Here is a 21,360-nt window from a genome sequence, read left to right as displayed (position 1 = left end):
TTCATGAGGCTCACTACCGCAGTGTTCCACAGGTTCTGTTCCTACTGTTACTAGTTGGTGAAATGTAGTTGAATCGTTGGGAATTTTTACAAGTTCAAAATTGGTGGAAATACTTTTATTCTTTTCTTTCAAATTTCCTTTTATACTGTGTGGTGCTTAACCCTTGGTTCTCTTTATAATAATAATAGTAATAATAATATAATAATAATAATAATAATAATAATAATAATAATAATATATTTTCCAATGATCTTATGTTTTATAAAGAGTACGCTGGTCTTAAATTTGTTAGTCGTAAATTTTATTAGGAATATCATTAAGCACTCGTAGTTTCCTTCAAGTGATAATGTCTTACCGTTCATTTTCTTTAATTATTTTTAATTGTGTGTCAGTTGAAATCGAATACCACAGAACCTCCTCGAAACCCCAAGTGACGATGTTACAGTTATCGGGAGGAGTTAAATGATATCGATGGCCAGCCCCTTCAATTTCGAGAATTGCGTTTACAATTAGGAGTTTTGTTTTCTGCATTTTGATAAGGTGATCGATATCTAATGACTACCGTGAACCGGTCGTTATCAGTTATCCGGTGCTGGAAAGGGCCAGTGACGCCTTTGAGGGGTCGCTCGACCATCAAAAGAATGCTAATCGCAAGCATAATTATTGTTATCATTGTCTGAGATGCTGTTGTCATGAAAATACATGTAGAACGATTAGTGAAGGAAATATTCTCTCTCTCTCTCTCTCTCTCTCTCTCTCTCTCTCTCTCTCTCTCTCTCTCTCTCTCTCTCTCTCTCTCTCTCTCCTAAATATTAATCTCCTAACTAAGACCGGTTTTCTTGATGGTTAAAGGATGGTGTGCATTTATCATATATAATTACGTTTTGGGGAAGTATACGGTTTCATGATAGGCCAGGATCCCATTGACCTTGATATCGGATACTTGAAGCATATTTTATTTGCAAAACGTCTTTATTGCGTGTGCTTGCTGCTCGGCCTGGTATATGAGTGACACACACACATTGTGTGTGTGTGTGTATATATACACATATGTACGTGTGTATTATATATATATATATATATATATATATATATATATACTTTATAATATGAACGTTCATAAATACTTACATTGCGTATTTGAGGTTTTATTTATTTCCTTGTGAATGTAGTATAGTGCTTATGTTTATGTGGATGCACGTTAAGATACTGTGTTTACATTCAGAATAGATTGTTGTGTTTATATTTACAATGAATTATATATACTACTGGATTGCCATCTGTTTTGGGCTGGTTTATTGATTGGCGTCGTCAAGTGAGGACTCTTAATGGCCTTGGTCAAATCAACCCTGCCACGTGTATTGGCGAAATGGACTGATGAGCATTGTTGTCAAGTGTTCGCCTGAAGTAATCTCTGTGTTGCCTTTTGGGACGCGTGAGTGATGGCATCTGTCAGAAAAATTAAAGAAAAAATGCGATGAATGAAAATGTATGAATCTTTGTGGGACTTCCTTAGGCTTCCACCCCACCATTTTCCTCGTTGTTTTTGTGGGTCTTAGTGTAGGGTGCACATGTCTCACAGATTTATGATAATCCCCTTTAAGATGCTGCCAGGGAAGCCGAGATGGCGTCTCAGATTCCCACCAATTCCAGGAAGGAAAAAGGGAGGTTGGAGTTGGTTCTGTGCCCTCCGGCACTTACACAAGTGCTCGGCGCATCTTTTGGGTTTTGTTGTTGTTATATTCTAGGGTGGGGGCTTCATTAATGGTGACTGTTTTTACTTTTTTTTTTATTCAATTTTTTTTGTACCGTTTATAATAAGTCTCTCTCTCTCTCTCTCTCTCTCTCTCTCTCTCTCTCTCTCTCTCTCTCTCTCTTTCTTTCCACCATAATCATGGGTCTTGGTTTTTGCTTTGTAGGTTAGTCGAACCGGTTTAAATGCATAGTGTTAACGAACCATTACGTGTAAACAAATATGAGCGTCTTATTGTACCAAAAAAAAAAAAAGGTGGCAAGGCGGGAGAAAAATGAGACTTTTATTGTCCCCGAAACAGAGAATGGTGATTATGCATGGCTGAACTGGACTCCTGCTTGATGCAAATGATGCCATTAACATTGTTTGATTGGTTCTGTGTCCGGGGACGTTTGTGCCACTCGCGATGGCTTTAATGGTGCCATGTGTGAAAGGAAGCGCATGCTGCCGCTCCTCTCATGACTCATGTCTGGCGTTGTTTGTGAGGCTGACGAACGACGTTCCTGCCGCTCGCTGCTGGAGGAGGAGGAGGAGGAGGAGGAGGTGGTTCCTTCGAGCCGTCTCCGGAGGGCCGTTTGTCATTGCGCGGGAGGTGCACTGGAAAAGGAGATAAAATCTGGTTTATAAATGATGCTGAATAATAATAGTATTTTTCATTTTCTGTAAAAGAAAAGTATTGAGATGGCTTTGCCTGTCCTTCCGCCATTTTCTGACCCCCCTCAGGTCTTGAAAACTGCTGAGGCCAGAGGGCTGCAAATTGGTGTGCTGATCATCCACCGTCCAATCATCAAACATACCAAATTGCAGCCCTCCCCCCCTAGCCCTTTAGTGTATAGTAGTAGTAGTAGTTAGTAGAGTAGTAGTAGTAGTAGTATGTGTGTGTATATATATATATATATTATATACTATTATATATATGTTATATATATATATAATATTATATATATATATATATATATATATAATAAATATATATATTATTAATATATATATAGATATATATCTAATAATTATATATATATATATAATATAATAGATATATATACACACACACATACACACATACATAATACATCGAACTACAAATGTCCTTTAATATCCAATTCGCTCTTCCTCGGATCTCATATCTTTTTCATATATGTTAACCGAAGGGGTATTTTTTAGTTGATAATTTCGTTCTCTCGTGGGTTCGAACCAGCGCCTAGAGGGCTGAGCAGAAACCAGGACTCCAGTGACACTCCGCTTCGGTTAACATATAGGAAAATACATTAATTCCGAGGTAGAGCGAATTGGATATTAAAGGACATTTGTAGCTCGATGTGTGTATATGAATCACGGTGATTAAAAAAAAAATTATTTATATTATATATTTATCCAAATATATATATAACTTATATAATATAATTAATATACATATTAATATATAGATATTATATATATATATATAAGCTTTATAAAACAAGCCACCAGAAGATAGATCTATTTTCGGTGGCCTAGATTATTACGCTGTACAGAAAACTCGATCGTGCCGAAGAAACTTCCGCGTATTTTTTACTTGTTATATTTGTAGCGATGAAATAACCAAGTATTTGCACCAAAGGCCATGTTCCAATTATCGTTGTGCAAACGCATCGCTGGTTATGAAGTGTAATTGACTGAGGATTTTACGGGTGATGGGTCCATATGCAAGCTGATTTAGTGCTGCAGTGCACGAGGAACATAATTGTTAATGTTTCAGAACATCTAGACCACATTCGTTCATTTCATTAATTTGATGGTGTCCGTGTATCTGAAATTGTTTTTCCGTCCTTAGGAAGAAGACAAGTTGCAGGATTTAATCGGTTCATGTTTTTTACTAAATTTGTTTTACGGAGGTTATCTACTTTTTTTTATCTATCTAAACAATAAACGTGTTTGCTTCTGTTCAAGTCGAGTTCATAATAACTCTGCTACAGTAAAGTTCACGTTTGCTTATTTACTGTAAACACCGCTCTTTATCTGTATATTAATCGTAAAAATAGTCCTCATTGCTATTGAAGATAAATATAGTGTTATTTGCGTGGTAATGTAAGTCAGCATGTCTTCACGCGTTATTTGAATTGTCTATCCGTATCGAGTTCGATTCATGTCAGCAATTAATTGCCTTTCCTTTTTTGCGTGTATGTCGTCATGCAACGCTCAGGTGGCAGGTTTTGTCTGACTTTCTAAAGAGTAACAATTTTGGATATAATGCTAGACGTGGACAAGTGCGTGTTCGCTTAAAGATAGTTATCGGCAAATTTATCATGTTTTCATTCACTTCCTCTTCACATTCTTGTTTGTTTAGCCAGTATTTTTTTTTCCTCGGGGTATAAGGTTTATCGAGTAGTATAAACTTATTATCATGGTCTCTGGTGCACTCTGGCTCTCGACGAAATACGGTTTATTGTCCGTTGCCTTTGACACTAATGTACTATCTGAAGAGGAATGTTCTGTATGAAGTACTTTCCTATGCAAGTTCAGCTTTTTGGAAGAATTTGGGTGTCATGTGGAGCATTCGTTTCCCATTAAACTATGCGTAAGTAATATGCCATGATTTGAAAATAATACTTGAAAAAAAGCAAGAGAAGTGAAAAGGTTAACATTTTCCCCAAGAACGTAATTTATTTATATATAAAAAACGTAGTTTTAGATACTAGTTTGTGTTTTGTTGCTGTACCCTTTTGAATGCAAGAACAACCACCTTTGGCTTGATTTATCTATACATGAATCGCTTAAGCATTTGTGTAGATACGTTTCTGACTATCTTTTGTGGGAAGAAGTATTTTTTTATGCTTGAAGATAAAAGTCTCGTCAGTTGTATAAATGTTTTACTGTCGGCTAGATATTGCATACATGACCACGACACTTCAAATCCAGATCCTCATTTGATATTACTGGTCATATGCAACTTTCGAAAATAGTTTCCTTAATGCCTTGACTAGTGCATCGTGTGAATTGAAGCTTTTTACCCCAACTTGTGTGGGTTATTGTGAGAGAGAGAGAGAGAGAGAGAGAGAGAGAGAGAGAGAGAGAGAGAACATTGGATGGCGTTAGCATGCATCGTGGTCTCGAGTTACCGTAATGGTGGCAGATGTAACGTTTGAAGTCTGTGTTTGTGTTCTGGGATTAAAGTGACGGGGAAGTTGCACCGCCGTCGGATGTTTTGTAGAGGTTCTTCGGTGACAGACAAGACGCGTCTAACAAGGGAACTTGAAGGAGGGTTTGCGGGTGATGTGTAAAGTGTAAAGTGGAGGGAGAGAGAGAGAAAGAGAAAGAGAGATTAACTTTGATTTACACTAGGCTAACATACCGTAACTAATGACACCACAGACTCCTCTCATCTTGTAATAATGTTAACGGTCTTTTCGTCCTTTTGCGTTTTGGGGGATTTGACTCCGGCTTTTAATGGCTTATTTTGTTTAATTATGTAACGTAAGAGGCGTTTCCGGTAAATTACACTCTTTATAAAGCTTTGGAAGTTTTTCTTCCTTGGAGTCGACGGTTCTTTGTGTTGCTTGTCAGATTGTTTGTGTTTTGTTGATCTATTTCAGGTTATATTGAGTTGATTAAAATTTACTCGAATTTCGAGAATAACTTTTTCGCCTCAAAAATTGTTCTAAATATATTGATAATTGTTAAATTTGGTATGATTACTTTTACGGGCAAATAATTTTTCATGCAGTTAAATATTTTCCTACCTCAGATGTTTAGAATATATTAAACGTCAGTTCTTATAACAAATTCTAATTGAAGTCTCTGTATTTGACTAATTAAGGAAATGATTCGCTGCTAACTCGGACACGATTACAGCAATGTTAATTATGGAAAATAAGAACGAAATTCGGGTAAGTATGAGAAGACAATCAAAGAAAGACATTTTGTCATTCCAGTTTTGATGAAAGTGATTTGATGTCTATAGAAGATAATTAGCCAGTTTCTGTGATGGGCTGCCTGTGGCCTTGGCTTTTCACCACCATCCATTGTGCGTGATAGAATTCAATTAATTTCTGCGGTGCTGGACGATAAGATAATCCATATCATTTAGCTTTGGACTCTGGTGATTAAACACACATGCGTCCGTTGTTACATCCTAAAGGAAATGTATGTATTTGTGAGAATGAATGACCAGAATATTCGGGTGTTCTCGGACGGAGTTATTCCTTTCTTGAATTCAAGGAGGAAGACGTGTTTGGCCATTAACACGGCAAAGACGACAGTCATAATTTTCTGTGTTACCTCTTGAGTAAATGGAATAATATGAACAAAGTCTCTCTCTCTCTCTCTCTCTCTCTGCTATTGCAATTCCATCCCATAGACAAACCAAAAACTGGAAAAAAAGTGTAAACTGAAAATGTACATATTTAGATAAATTCGTGCTTGGTCACATAACATGGTCAGACGTTTTCTGTAAAATTACTAATCATGATGATCTAATGGATATAAGCTGTAGCCTCTAGAGGTCATTACCGTATAATTTTAGGAAGTTATAGGGGAATTGCTTCTGAAAATACGTATTTTCTCATTGACAAGTAAACTATATACATATATATATATATATATATATATATATATATATATATATATATATATATTTTATATATATATATATATTTTATATACACATAAAACTTACTGGGATAATTGTTATAATATATTAACGTTTTCCGCTGTTAATATTGAACAAAAAAAAGACAATGGATATTTTATAAACAATATTGTCTGTACTCTGTACTAACCTGGGGTGGATGGTGATTACGTACGGAATGTAATAAAATCAAATATATTCATGCAAAATAAAGCTACGCGCTATAAAGCAGTGACAACAAAGATGAGGTACAGCAGTAATTATTAAATGCAGAAAGTTTAGTGACGGAAATGATATCAAATGAAACACTGACTTGATTTACTTTGGAAGTGCAGACATGGAGAGACTAAATATGGTTGCCATATTCAATCATCATTATATTTGCGGTTCTTGTCATTTTATAGCACTATTGTTTGTTTGGTGTTTTTACGTCGCATGGAACCAGTGGTTATTCAGCAGCGGGACCAACGGCTTTACCTGGCTTCCGAACCACGTTGAAAGTGAACTTCTATCACCAGAAATACACATCTCTTAACTCCTCAATGGATTGCCCGAGAATCGAACTAGCGGCCACCGAGGCGGTACGCCAACACCATACAGACCACGCCAAACAAACAAAACAAATATAGCACTATCACTCTGGAACGTAGTTCTGTAGCGCTAATGTTCTTTGTCTGTATTGCGAGAGGATTTGAATGGTTAGAAGGAAAACATTTAGGACGAATGAAGATGTGTAGAATGTATTCAAACGTGGATGAAATGTTAAAAATCGTATGAATGGAGCGGACGAAACGTATAGATATATAAATATATAAATATCAAAAGATAACGATAGTGTGGAATGAAGACTAAATGATTGTTGAAAAATGGGCGAAACCCTTAGAAAATTAATTTTAAAAATGGTTCAGGTAAAGCATATGAAAACGTTGTCGTAGTCGTCGTCAGGAGGAAGAAAGTGGTAAACCGTATTTTAAGGTGGATGCCGAGAAGGATGCTAAGATGAGGGATGGAAGAGCGGAAGAAATGATAAGAATAGAAATTGTGAAAAAAAAATATACGATTTGGAAAACGCTACATAAGGATAAAAGATAGAAGTTCGTAAAAAATGAAAGGATGAAAGTTGGAAATTTAAACGGACGGGTGATAAATATTAAATGGATGAATATGTGGAAAAAAACAACTCAAAATAACGAAAGTTAAGAAGATAAATGTCTAAGGATGGAACCTTGGAAAAAATTCAAGGACGAAAAGTTGTGAAATTGAATGGACGGAAGGGCGGAGGAACTATTCGAGACGGAGGAAGGACTGCAAAAGAGAATACAGACGAACGACTGAAACAAACACTTATTAAAACCCGGTCAATAAACTGCTGTGTGAGGAGCAAGTGATGATCGTAGGGAGGTTTCGAGACTTCCGTTCATTCTGATCCACCTGACCCCCTCCATTTGGAACCGACCATTTACCTGGAAGCTGTGAAAAGCACCGGGGTTTACTATTCGTGCTGCGCCCTCATCATTAGGAATCTATTATGTAGATGTCACTCTGTCATTTATGTGGGTGGCGCGCGCTTGCGGGCGGACACAGACACTCACTTGCTCGCAGTTCAGGTTCTCTTGTTTTATTCACTTCACTTTCACAAGTTTTCGCCTGGAAACTTCACTGGCGCACTCACTCTCTTTTTTTTTATTCTTTTATTATCTCGTTTCCTAATACCTTTGTTTTTAGAAGTTTAGACAAAGTTCGGAAATTTAAATTACAATAATTTTTTTCCTTTACAATTATGAATGTGGAAAAGAAAAGAGATTTATCATTATGAAAATCACTTTTTATTTAGTTTGTCATTTTCGCCTTTAAGATCGATCTTGAGTACATCTCCAGATTCAGAGAAGTGGGAGATGGAATTGATGATTGTGAGGATATAGTATGTGATGACGATTGAAATTACTACATGACGAGTTGTTGTAGAATGGACAGTTAGTGTCAATACAGTTATCTTATTTGGCGTGAAAAGGTTTGTGATCATCGAATCTCAACTGTACAAGATGGGATGAGGCGAGTTATCTCGTCTCTCTATACTGAGCTTGTCTCACTTACGAGATCCTGAGTTCGTATCAAGTACGAGAGAGAGAGAGAGAGAGAGAGAGAGAGAGAGAGAGAGAGAGAGAGAGAGAGAGAGAGAGAGAGAGCAAATAAGTACTAAAAAGGCGAATGTTAGGTGGCAATTGTCTTCGGATATGTAAAGCCGGCTGGACACAGTGTTTTCCAGAATGGAATCATCGACGGTAACTTTTCTTCGTTGTATGTAATTACTACGTCAGTGAGGTTGTGTTTATGTTTTGGTTCGTTTGTTTGTCAGTTATATCAGCATTACGCAGAGTTACGGGAGGGTTTTTACGAAGATTTACTCTAGAGTTAGGCTTAGTGAAGGAAAACAAGTGATTACAGTAAAACAGGTTCGCTATGGGAGGAGGATTGAACAGCTCCAGTAAAAAGGAAGACAGTACTCCAGTTTAGGACTACGAAGTTTAAAAGGAGAGAAAGGCAAGATGAATGGGACCTCGGAGGGAAGGAGCAGCTAAGCCCTTTTAAAGAGAGAGGGGGAGGGGTGTTGTCATGAAATCATTTCCGTCGTCTGTTCACGTCTGTTTTTAGTAACAGACTGTTAGATGGTGGAAAGAATTTGATCAGGCTTTGAATAAGACTGATGTGTTTATTATTATTATTAGTCTCTCGGATGTCCTGGTAGATCGTTAACGTTGGTATCCGTAGCTCCTTCTCAGTGGTTCTTAAAGCTTATGGGCGTTTCATTTAATTGTTTTCAGTTTGTTGCGTCACAAATCCGTTGGACTAATATGCCTTTAACTGTTCTGCGTGTGATTACTGTGAGATGATTGGGCCTTTTGTAATTGATTAGTTATTGATTGATTCTTTAATGTAAACTGACGGTGCCATACTATGGCCGTCGAGGTCGTAGTTCGCTTGTATGCAAGAATGTGACAATCACTCACTGTAATGAATTAGAACAATGACGATGATGAAGGAGAAACTATTTCAGTTATCACATCGGTGAGACTCATTGGAGAACCTTATATTTGTCTTAGAAGAGAGGTGTTTCAGTTGGCAGTTTATGTACTTAGAGTATTTGATTTGAAACATGATGCAAAAGAGAGGATTTACATTGCGATGTATCGAAATGTGGATATTGCGATATGATTGACCTATTGTTCGGGACCGAGTTATAGTTGCTATCTTATCGTATCAGAAAGCGCTCTCGGTCCGATAATAACTTTGAGTGACATCCAGCACCAAAGCCTCAGTTGAGTCGTGCTGGCTTAAAATCTAGATTTTGCCTCTGAAGTGTTGAATGAAAAGCAGTGCACAGCGCTGCATTTGAAGAACATGTAAACGTCCGAGTTTTATTGGAGCGAGGTCCTTTCTAAATGGAGAATGGGTTCGACTTAAGGTTTGGTAGGTTTCTGGCCTTTTGTTTCGAGGAACCCTCAGTGTCAGTATCCTGTGTGCTTTTCTTTGGCTAACGTTAAGGGTGGTTGTTTTCAGTCACTTTACTTTGTTTGGAGCTCTGATTGCTTTGTGTGATGCCCTTCAGTTAATTATAACTAATTAGTCGGCCAGAGAGAAAGAGAGAGAGAGAGAGAGTATTGCTTCCATAACCATACCAAATTATGCATTAGGCAATGTCAGACTGTGCTGAAGTGACACGAAACATTGACCAATTAGATATAATTGCCCCTTTATAGGACGTAAATAAACTTTACTGAATTCCATAATGAACGCAAAAGTTATGAAAAAAAAAAATTGAAAAGTAAGGTTGCCATCGTATGGTGACTCATTCCAGCTACAACTAAAAGGTCCATTATGTGTATGTCATTCTGTCGACGTAACATATTTTGATTTGTGATAGTATTTGTATTTTTAGTCTTGAATGTCATGGACACCATCCTTCGCAGCACTAGTGTAGGTTTCACCCTCTTTTGCAAACACCCTGTATCGCCCTCTCCCTCTCTCATCTCATTATGCGCCATAAATATTGGTGTTGCTGAGGTATTTTTTTGGAATGATTGTGGAAAGATGCGGAATTTTTGTCCGCTATGCTGGCACTCGGGTTTTTCCCACCGAAATGTCATTATTGAAAGTGGCGTTTATCAGGTGATTATTCACACCAAACACATCTCTCTCCATTACGCTTTTCTGATTATGAAATTCAAGTTCCTGAATAGGTGTCGTATCAGAGCAGAGCATGATAACGTTCATTTCTCTCTCTCTCTCTCTCTCTCTCTCTCTCTCTCTCTCTCTCTCTCTCTCTCTCTCTATATATATATATATATATATATATATATATATATATATACTATATAATACACACATATATATACACACACATATATATATGTGTGTGTGTGTGTGTATATATATTTGTAAGCTTGATGATATATGCGGAATGAATAATTAATTTCAGGTTTTGTCTGTTGTTTTTGATGTCGTTATATACGATATTGATGACATTTGTGCAATGTTCCTCAATTTAAAGTAAAGGTAAAATCAGCAGCCTTGTTTTTTCCATTTTCACTTTTATCCTAGTTTGAAGCCAGAGGAAACTCTCTCTCTCTCTCTCTCTCTCTCTCTCTCTCTCTCTCTCTCTCTCTCTCTCTCTCTCTCTCTCAAAGGATTTTAATTTTCGTATCAGTCCCGTTTTTACTTAAGAGTCGTGGGGCATTGCATCAAAGCATTGTAGTTCGACTGTTTATAGTATTTTACTTTCTCTACAAAGTTACGACTGACATGAAAACCCAGCACGCCAAGGGGCATTATTCCTGCCCCTTTTTGCATGTCGAGATTTTGCCTGTATCGTAATTAGTTGAAGAGTATCTGGCCGTCATTTGTTAAATTTCTAGCATTTATATGCTTTGTTTTTGTGGTACAACGAGATATTCTTATTTGGGTGTTCATAGATATTCCTTGTTACATGTTTGTGTGCGCATACCGAGATCATTTCGATTTCATTGTCCTGTGCTCTCTTGTGTCATGTTGTCGACGCATCCTAAGTTACATATATGGATGGCTCTTCGATTTTGTGCATTTTTGTGCCTATAGACAATAGATAAATTCATGTACTTTATCTGTCCCTGGTAGAAAAACAAGATAAATTCCTTTGAGAACTCTTAGTGAAATCTGGAAAATTATAAAATAAAATTCAACATATGAGAATGGAATAAAAGGTGAAGTTTGTACCGAAAAAGAGAAATAGCAACGTCAAAATGAATACACGTGTAAAAAATAAATGGAAAAGTTGTGTCGATGGAAAAATGCATCTGGATGAAGAAAGGGTAAACGGATGGCACACGAAAGGGGATCTGCGCCGGGGACAGAGGGGAAGCGAGAGACAGACAGAGAGATGATACAATATTCATTTTTCTTTCCCCTTGATGGAGTTCCTTGCCGGGGAAATTCTCATCGGAATTGATGTTTTCTTTCTTAATATAGAGATGGCTCTCTCTCTCTCTCTCTCTCTCTCTCTCTCTCTCTCTCTCTCTCTCTCTCTCTCTCAGACAAATGCTCGCTTAGCTATTTCCAACTCTTGACCACGCTTGTGTTAGAATTGGAGACTTTCTAGCTGTGGTGGGTAAAATATTCATATTAATACCCTTGGGCGATGTGGCGTAGATACCCACGAGGAAATAACTTGGAGAACCGTCTGTCAACAGATCTCAATCTGAAACCCTGAAAACCAAGTATATGTCAATATCCAATAGTAAGTTTATGCTCATGTTGCATCCTAACCCGATATATAATTCCATGTAGCCCTAATCCTCCTTATCTTCCTCCCCGCTGATTGGCTCTCGCGGAATCTTGATGGAATTCGGAACCAATGAGGAGGAGGTCGTCTGTCTGTCTGTCCGTCCGTGTATCTTGTCTGTTAGCAGTAACTACGTTATCCCGTAGTGCCAATCATACACAACACCGGTGGACGAGCCGCTTCTCTTACATTTTTGGTTACGCTCCTAGAACCGACATAAAGTCCATGTTATTTCTTTATTCGGCAAGCAGAAGTAATTTTATTTTCCTTGCCAGCTTTTTATATTTTTGTTATAATGGCGTGTCATGGAACGTTAGAATGCTTAAACATACTGATTAGTTTTTCCAAAACAAATCAGAATGTTGTGTTAACTAGTAAGGAAGGACTTGTTTGGTTGGTTGATTGCTTCGTATAATGTGACGTTGCGTAGACTTTGGTTATCCTACTTGGTTGAATATTTTTGTGTATTCACATTTTTTAGACAAACACGTACACTTGATATATGGGAGTCATAACTGGGTACACTAATTCAATTTGAAGACAAATTTCGACTAGTTTTACCGAGAATCATGCTTACATGATTCGTTGGTTTAAAAGAGCAGTCGTGGATAATTTAATATTCTCAATTATGTTTTATTTCTGTTAAATAGATGAAGATTTCTTGCCAGTCCTTCTCTGTCTGTTTCCGTACAAATTAGATTTATGTATATGTATATGTTATATATATATATATATATATATATATATATATATATATATATATATATAATACTTGCATGTATTTTGCAAGTTTCACCAAAATTTTAATAATGACGTACGTAATTTAACCTTATTTTTCTGCTAAATTTCTCGTTCTCCCCTTCCCAAGACATTTGGTTGGCGATCCCAACAGAATTTCGCTCTTCCCAGCGCCTGAACCTTGATCGCAGTCTCTGCACAGTGGGAGAATAACATCCATGATTATGAGAGCAGATGGGAAGAAAGTGGCTTAATTCGTAGGTAATGTGAGCGAGACCGGAAGAGTTTTGATTAGACAGAAAAAGTAGGCCGAAGGAGGAAATGTTTCCAGAGAGGAGAGAGGGCTTGGGTGATGTTCGGGATGGACGTCATTGAAGTTCTCTTAGCATTTTCTTATTACAGTGGAATCTCCGTGTTTTTCCTTGCCTAATGTTGACGTTAACATGTGATTAATCTTATAATTTTAGTTAACCACTTGCTTCATTGACACACTTGCCGAGTATCTAGTCTTATTGATCAGAAATCTCTTTCGGGTGAAGCTTATCACTATTCCCTAAAGGTTAATTAGTGTTCGTCGGTGGATTTAGCCTTTTGCATTATGCATCGCTTGTCCTTGTCAGCATGTATAATATGTTCAGTTACGTATCCTTCTCTTCACATGCTGTAGTGTACATACCGTGCAGTATGCCACGATCGAATCTCGTGCGGGTTTGCGAGGCCACGCCTGATGGCATGTTGGAGAATAATCCAGTAGTACGAGTTCTCATTCATGGGAATGATGGGCGACGATTCATCCGTCCGAATTACGCTTAGACATTGACCTTTTTGGGTGGCCTGACCCACTTAACGATTTGGCTCTCTCTCTCTCTCTCTCTCTCTCTCTCTCTCTCTCTCTCTCTCTCTCACACACACACACACACACATACAAACGCGCGTAAGCGTTAAGAATTTTCATGTTGCTTAATCTTCAGTTTATCGTAACCTCAAAAGTAATACGAGTTCAATATTACTAAATGGTTTTCTCATAGCGAAGTATGGAGCCCTTTTGTGGCTGTCAACCTCACGAAATTTCAATCTCCTTGTTATTTTCAGAAAGCCTTTCAAGTTTCATTTATAAAAATAGAGTAGCTAAAAACCATTTCCTTTTATCCGTACGATCCCTTTTTCATTTAATTCAGGAATGCCTCCGGCGTTAATTTTTTTGGGGGTATTTACTCCCCTGCTCAACGAAGTGGCTTTTGCAGATGAATTGCTCCTGTCGGTTATGTTCCTAATGATGTTTTTCTTTGTATTGTCCTTAGCTAAAGTAACTAAATAAACCACATTCTAGTTTTTTTCTGAACCTGCCTGGTCTATGTTATGTAAAATATATATATATATATATATATATTATATATATATATATATATATATATATATATATATAAAGTGTGTGCTTGTTTGTAAGGGTAAAAAAGGTGTTCTTTACTATATTGTATTTTTTTCTTTTTATTATAATCGCCACTACCGGAGACGTTCACTTGTTTAGCAATGGTTGTCATAAAGGAAAGTTAGTCGCTTATTATGGAAGTGAACGTCATCGTTATCTCATGTCCATTTTATAGGTGGTGGTAGCGTCCGTATTAGTTTAGCTGTTATTGTAATGACTCCCTTAGGTAATTTAAGGTCTCAGGGCTATCTATTGTGGTTCTCTGGAGACTCCTGTATCAGACACTAAATAACTGGCCGGTGGAAGGACCGGCCGGCACTTTCATTGATTAATGGACGTGAAGGTCTCTCTCTCTCTCTCTCTCTCTCTTCTCTCTCTCTCTCTCTCTCTCTCTCTCTCTCTCTCTCATTTCTGAAGCTTCTTTGATGTTCGAATCTTCTCTGACGAGATTAACAGTTTTAGGAAAGCCGTTTTTGCTCGACTTCATTCAGGGCTCTCCTTTGTGCTCCCTGATCATGGACAAGAGGCGAAAGGAGATGGGAAGAAGGGACACACTATATATATACGTATATATATATATATATATATATATATATATATATATATATATATATATATATATTCATACAAAGGGAGAAGGTTGTCGTTGGGTATTTGTTATGCGCGGAAAGTCGTTGGATATTTGTGACCAGGGGAAATGGGAGTTCCATATATGTTTTCATGCTTTAATGTAATATAAAAATAATAACATCAATAGGTGCATTCTTCATTTCGGAAGTTTAATCCACAGTGATGTCCCCCTCCATCCAAAGTGGGCGCGGTTTGGCATTGCTGAGGGAAGGGGTACTACCTACTGTTGGAAGGACGGGAGATTTCCCGTTGCCATGGTGATGACATTCCGGGCACGGTTTCTGTCCATTCAGGGTCCTCCTCCATTAAACTTTGCAGCACGCTCAAAGGGCCTCGAAAAGACTGGGAGATGCGACGAGATGGATGGAGTGGGAGGGCAAAGTTAGTCCATTTCATGTCTTGTTAACTTGCAGTTGGCGTGCAATGTCTCTCTTTGGCTACGGTTCGGGTGGAAACGTGAATGCTCTGGCAGAGGATACCATACTCAAATCATGTGCATGTGTTGAATGCCAGTTTTTTTACAGATTACTTAGGCAGGTTTACACTAACTCATATATAGGCTTTGTGTATATACATTTATAGATATACACACATACGTATATTTATAGTAGTTAGGGTGTGAGTAAATGAAAGTTTGACTAATTTTGCACATGTGATTTATGTTCTCGACGGTATGGGCTATTTATGGCGTTCTCTCTCTCTCTCTCTCTCTCTCTCTCTCTCTCTCTCTCTCTCTCTCTCTCTCTCTCTCTCTATATATATATATATATATATATATATATATATATATATATATATATATATATAGTATGTGAGTGTGTGTGTGTGTGTAGAAATATGTATATATAATGTCCGGTAAAAATGTTCTGTTACAACAGAATTCCTTCTAATAAAAGGAGCCCATAAAAACGCCAAAATAAAGAGAATAAGTGCTATATGTTAGCGTTTTTATATGCGCCTTTTATGTGATATATAAAATTATGTGTTTGAGTATTAAGATACAATTTGTAATTATTCTAGTTATTAGCAGTTCAAGCGAGAAAGAAGTCGTGGTGTTCGAACGCATCACTGATGCAGTTTTGGGAAGTATGAAAACGATCGTTTCAGGGCTGGTTTTGGAAGTTGTCAGACGTTTGTAAATTGAAAGGATGATTAACCACCGCCATTTATCCTCTGGCTGTCTGTGAATAATAAATATTGACTATAGGTGTTATTCATTTTTCCACAGGATTATTAACGATTAAATTGTGAGATTGATTACCTTAATTTGACCATACGAGTGATTTTCCATATTGGTGTTATATGGTTGAACTTGGGTAACAGAAAGAGTGAGCCAGTAACGACTATAAGAAGCGGGTGGCGTGCTGGGTGTGGCGAAGAAGACGAAGACGACGAAGACGAAGGAACATTTGTGCAACAAGTTGGACTTGGGGAAGGGGAGGAGGAGAAGGATCCAAGTAGTATCAGTAGGGGGACGAGGAGGAGGAGGAGGAGGAGGAAGAAGCCCCTCCTCCAGACACGCCTTGCCTTAACTGGATATATTTACTCGGAGCGGCCTTTCCCTAAGGATCCCAGGACTGGGGCAACCCCCCGTCCCCCTCTTCCCTGGCTTCTATTTTCCCGTGAGGACGTCACCGAGGCAGAAGAATTACCCTTTCCAGTGCTGAGGTCCCACTCGCACTCCTTCCTCAGGGCTCCTCAAGGACACGGGTAAACGTGTTGGACGTCCTGCTAGTCGGGATCAGAGGCGCTGATCCTTTTTTATGGCTCCCTGGGCAGAGCATCAGAGAATCGGCTGCAGTTTGTCAGGATCTCGGGAGGTGCGGCGGCAGGACGTTCATTCTCTGTCTGTAGTGTAGGTCGAATAGCGAAGTGTAACTTAATATAACTGACTCCTGCCTAGCGAACTCGACATCGCCCTGTGCTGGTGCTAAGAGGTAAGAAGAGGCCATCGCGACTGCGCTTTTGGGGCAATGTCGCGATCGGCTTCAGTGTCAGTGCCCCGTCGGGAGCTGTACGTCGTGCCGGAGCGTCGGGCGTCCTTGGAATTGGAGGATGTTCCTCGTCATCTTCATGACCAGCAGAGGGAGTACGACTCCTGGCCCTGCGATTCCTTCTTCCTTCTGCCCGATGCCGTCCTGGCCATGGACGCCGGCGCCTTCAGGGCTGATCTCATGTCCCTTGACCCTGCCCTCTCGGCATCCTTGCCCGACTGGGACTTGCCGGGATTGACAGGGCGCACAGAAGTGCCATCATCCGTCGATTCGCCACACCGAGGACGCCCACCCGTCCCCCACTCACCCCACCGGGCAGACCGCCGATCACTCACGTTGCTCGACCATCACGAAGGCCTCACGGTCCACTCCGCTGGCCAGGGAACCATTCTCATAGGTAGGTACGACAGTTTTGTTCTCTCTCTCTCTCTCTCTCTCTCTCTCTCTCTTTGAATTCATAATTTTCTCTGTCCCTCTGTGAAAGGTTTTGCCAAGTCCGCGTTGGCTGTCGGTGAACTTGTTACCGTAATACAAAAAACGTTAAGAAAAGGTAAGGTTCCTTGTTCAAGTATTCTCCAGTTTGGAATGGTTTTCCTTTTATCTTTTTCAAAATGTTTCGTTAACTAATAATTTAAGTATAGGGCATATGATTACAGTACTGTTTTGTGCAATTGTGTTTCTATTGATAGAAATTATGAAGGTAAATTCTTTAGTATAAAATTGTCTTTTAGCATTATTATTAAATCTGGCGATTAAAGCCAAAGTATTCTTTTAAATACTTTAGTAGTGCAAAACCTGATTACCCATTTACGTGGTTAGTATAATAGAATGACCACTTCATATTAGTAATATTACCATAGTCATTATTTCTTTGCATAACAGGTTTTGCCTTACAGAGATCGTTTTGAAAACGTCCATTTGGAATACAGGATGGCCGTGATTTCTCTCCTTTTGGGAGACTGATTGAAGGACGCTCTTTTCCGCTTCTTTCTCATGCAGGCAGTAACGCCTTTATTATTATTCACTGAACGGGAAAACGTCGGCAGTTTCAGCAAGGTTTTTCTCGAACGATTGCAATGAATACATTTTGCATATTATTATAAAATAGTGGGAGGATATGTAGTTGCAGAGATTTACATTTGAAGCTTTCTCATAGTATCCGTTTATCCTTTTAGCTTTGGTTTTGCAAAGACAGTTCATTTTATTTTGGAAGCTGTAAAGAGCAATGCCAGAATTTTGATTGCCATCGAAAACTCATACATATTTATCTGAAGAATTCAAATATGTCAATTCTCTTAAAAATGAAACGCTTTTAAAACTTGCAGCCGTTACTGTTGTTACACAGTTATTCAAAATTGGCTCCTATGCATCTGGAACTTGCCGAAAAGACAAACAACTCGAAAGTAGTGCACGTGTTAAAATATAGTAAAAAAGAAAAACAAAATGAATGGAAGTATTTATATCGTGATAGAGGTCGAAGGAACTAAACTAATTGTGCATGTCTATGTATGATCATAGCCTGCACAATCTTAAATTATGTGAATATCGACTTCAGTTTTGCTAACATCTAGATAAATCCATTTTTATTTTCCCCCTTTTTGATATATCGACCGTTACGTTGAAAGAGGCACATATCTAATGAGAATGGAATTATAGGAAAATGTCCAAATCTGAAGCCCTGCTCCATGTATGGATGATTTTTCCCAGGAAAGGCGCGGAAGAATTTTTCAAAAACTGAATTGAATTTCAGTGTTATACACGGAACGCATATTCAATAAAGACAAAATTACAAAAGTTACTACAAAACTCTGGGGTTAAAAAAGTCAGGTTATCAGCGGAGAAATTCTTTTCAAAGGGTGTAAAGTGTCTCCTAAATTTTAAGTATTTTTTTTTAATCTAGAAATGATTGGGTTGATTATATCCATTAATAACAAGAATACATATACTCTCTATTTCGTTTTCCTATAATGAATGCCAAACTACTCAAGTTGTAATTTATTCAGATGAATCATTGTTACAGCCTTCACTGAAAAAAAAAACATATTATTTTGATAAGATATCTTCTGCAAAAATGAAGGGAACAATTAGATGCAGGTCAGTTTCGCCAACAGAAGAATAGAAGAAATGAAAAACGCGTAATAGGAACTAAATGCAAAGAACCCATTGCCTTAAAATGTCAGTGAAATTAAGAAATCTGGATAATTAAGGGGGAAGATATGTACGGTTAAACGATAGAAGTACAGTGCGCCTTAAAAGAAAGGGTGTATATACTATGTAAAAAAAATCTAGCTGTATTGTTATTTGTATGGTTATCTGTTTGTAGATTTTTTTTTAAATATTCTTTGTTATTAACTTCTGTCTTTTTTTATGTAATTTTATTAACAGACTGAATCTGTTTTGGGCAACTTTGTAAATTAATCTCGTAAGACTGCTTTCTAAATGAATATCTTGAAATGTTTTTTACATCGGGTTAGGCAATATTTTTTTTTTTTTTCTCAAAGTCACACCTGCCGTAAACCTGGGCGAGTGCACAGATGTTCTTGCTTATTTAGTAAAATTTCTAGAAATAGATTTATTTGTGAATATATGACCAAACGCTGATCCTTGTCGCAGTATGTACAGGTAGACACTGAAGATTAAAGGAAAAGGCCTTTTTTTGGTGGTTAGATTCATGTGCATTTATTATTATTGTTATTATTATTATTATTATTATTTGTATTACTGTTTTATGAGGTACTTACTGATTCTCTAAAATGTTTGTTGGTTAATTTTTTTATAAATATTTTTTTTTGCAGTCCGTATGGTTATTGATTTTTTAAATTAATGAGCTGACCATATGGCTATTGGTTTTTGGGAATAATTTATGAAAACGATGACTTTGGATGTAATTATGGCTGTGTTGTTAGAGAGCCTTATTAATCTAATAGTAATTGTTTGTGTGCGCTCGCTAGCTCGCAATTGAAACGAGTCATTGCTAAACCTCAGGTGCAGTGTGTCAGTATATGGTTACCCGTTGTGACAGGAGAGGTCCATCTTGAATTTCACCCAAGACTCCATCTAGGACTCTGGGATCACCTCTGGCCTAATGTTGTTGTCGCTTTATTTTGATGTAAAGTGAAACATTGCCCGTGGTTCCGGATGTTGACAAATGCCGCAGTGAGTAATTTAGTCTTTCACGTTTAGCTTTATACACTACTGTGACAGCCCTGATTTGCTAACTCGTAAGAACAACCTTCATCATTGGCACGCATGCGCCACCAAAGATACTCTCTTGATGACAGTGGCAAATGTGACCCTGCGACCTTGACCACGGCCTTCGTACTTGAAAGAATTGGCATCGGGTCTATTTCAAGTTCCAATAGAGATGAAGAGTCCCAGCCCTAGGGACGTTACGCATGCGCCGCCCAAGGTTCACATCCATACTCTGTTGTTGTTACACGCGAAAAAAAATCGGTAAATTGATTTTTATCATGTAGAGAAAGTATTAATGATATACATCATTAGTAATAATAATAGTGGCAGTTTTTGTTAGAATGTGATTGAATTTCACAATAATTTAGTATTGTTCTAACACATTTTCACTTCTTTTCCGATTTATTTATTCAAGTTAGCTTTGTGATGAATTCAGGTATAGTATTGTTATGCCCTGACATTCGAGAACAATCTTATTCTTTTTTGCATTCGGGAAACTTGACTTCTCTTATTTTGATTATTGATCAATGTAACATTGGTCTATTGGTTTCATTTACTTTTTAATTTTTGACTTATGGTCTGGCATTTAGAACCGATATATCTTTTCTAAGAAATTTAAGCAATTGTCTGTTCTGTCTCTGTATATATCTTGTATCTTGTTTCGGACTGGCTCTCCTTCTTCCTTGTTTGGGCAGTGAAGATTGAGTCCGTTAGGAAATAATTCAATCCTCCTCTCTCTCTCTCTCTCTCTCTCTCTCTCTCTCTCTCTCTCTCTCTCTCTCTCTCTCGTCAGCTTAACTTTTTTACCGTTGGTGTGGTGACTTTGTATTGTATTTCGTATAATTATTATTGTGAGTTCAAGGTTTTCAGAAAAAGGAAAAGTTGGCAAAAAAAAAAGGAAAAAGTGGGATATATATATATATATCGGTATTATATAATATATATATATATATATATATATAATTATATCATATCATATCATATATACCCATTAAGCTACAACTGTCCTTTTAATATCTTAATTCACTCAACCTCGGAATTCATATATTTTCATACATGTTAAACGAAGGGGAATTTTTAATTGATAAGAAATTCGTCGGCTCATGGGCGCGAACCAGTTCCGAGTTAGAGCGGATTAGATATTAAAGGACATTTGTAGCTCATTGCATATAATGAATCACGGTGAAGTGGTAAGACTCGTAA

At 37.7% G+C, this 21,360-nt stretch overlaps 1 protein-coding gene across 3 annotated transcripts in view; it reads left to right on the top strand.

Moving 5' to 3' along the window:
• LOC135216899 (serine/arginine repetitive matrix protein 2-like) overlaps positions 1–21,360 on the top strand; it is a 622,749-nt gene that overhangs the window by 93,082 nt on the left and 508,307 nt on the right. The window contains exon 2 of one of the 3 annotated variants that reach the window (XR_010314960.1): positions 16,200–17,362. The exons of 1 other annotated variant lie outside the window; for it this stretch is intronic. The gene's annotated coding sequence lies outside the window, so the exon portion shown is untranslated. Of the gene's footprint in view, positions 1–9,784; positions 9,828–16,199; positions 17,363–21,360 lie in introns of those variants that run through there. One more of the 3 variants, XR_010314977.1, reaches the window with a different exon arrangement.

Source organism: Macrobrachium nipponense, chromosome 19 (genome assembly GCF_015104395.2).
Source record: "Macrobrachium nipponense isolate FS-2020 chromosome 19, ASM1510439v2, whole genome shotgun sequence".
Classification (NCBI taxonomy): domain Eukaryota; kingdom Metazoa; phylum Arthropoda; class Malacostraca; order Decapoda; family Palaemonidae; genus Macrobrachium; species Macrobrachium nipponense.
The sequence above is the reverse complement of the archived record's forward strand: the minus strand, read 5'-3'. Positions and strand labels throughout refer to the sequence as shown.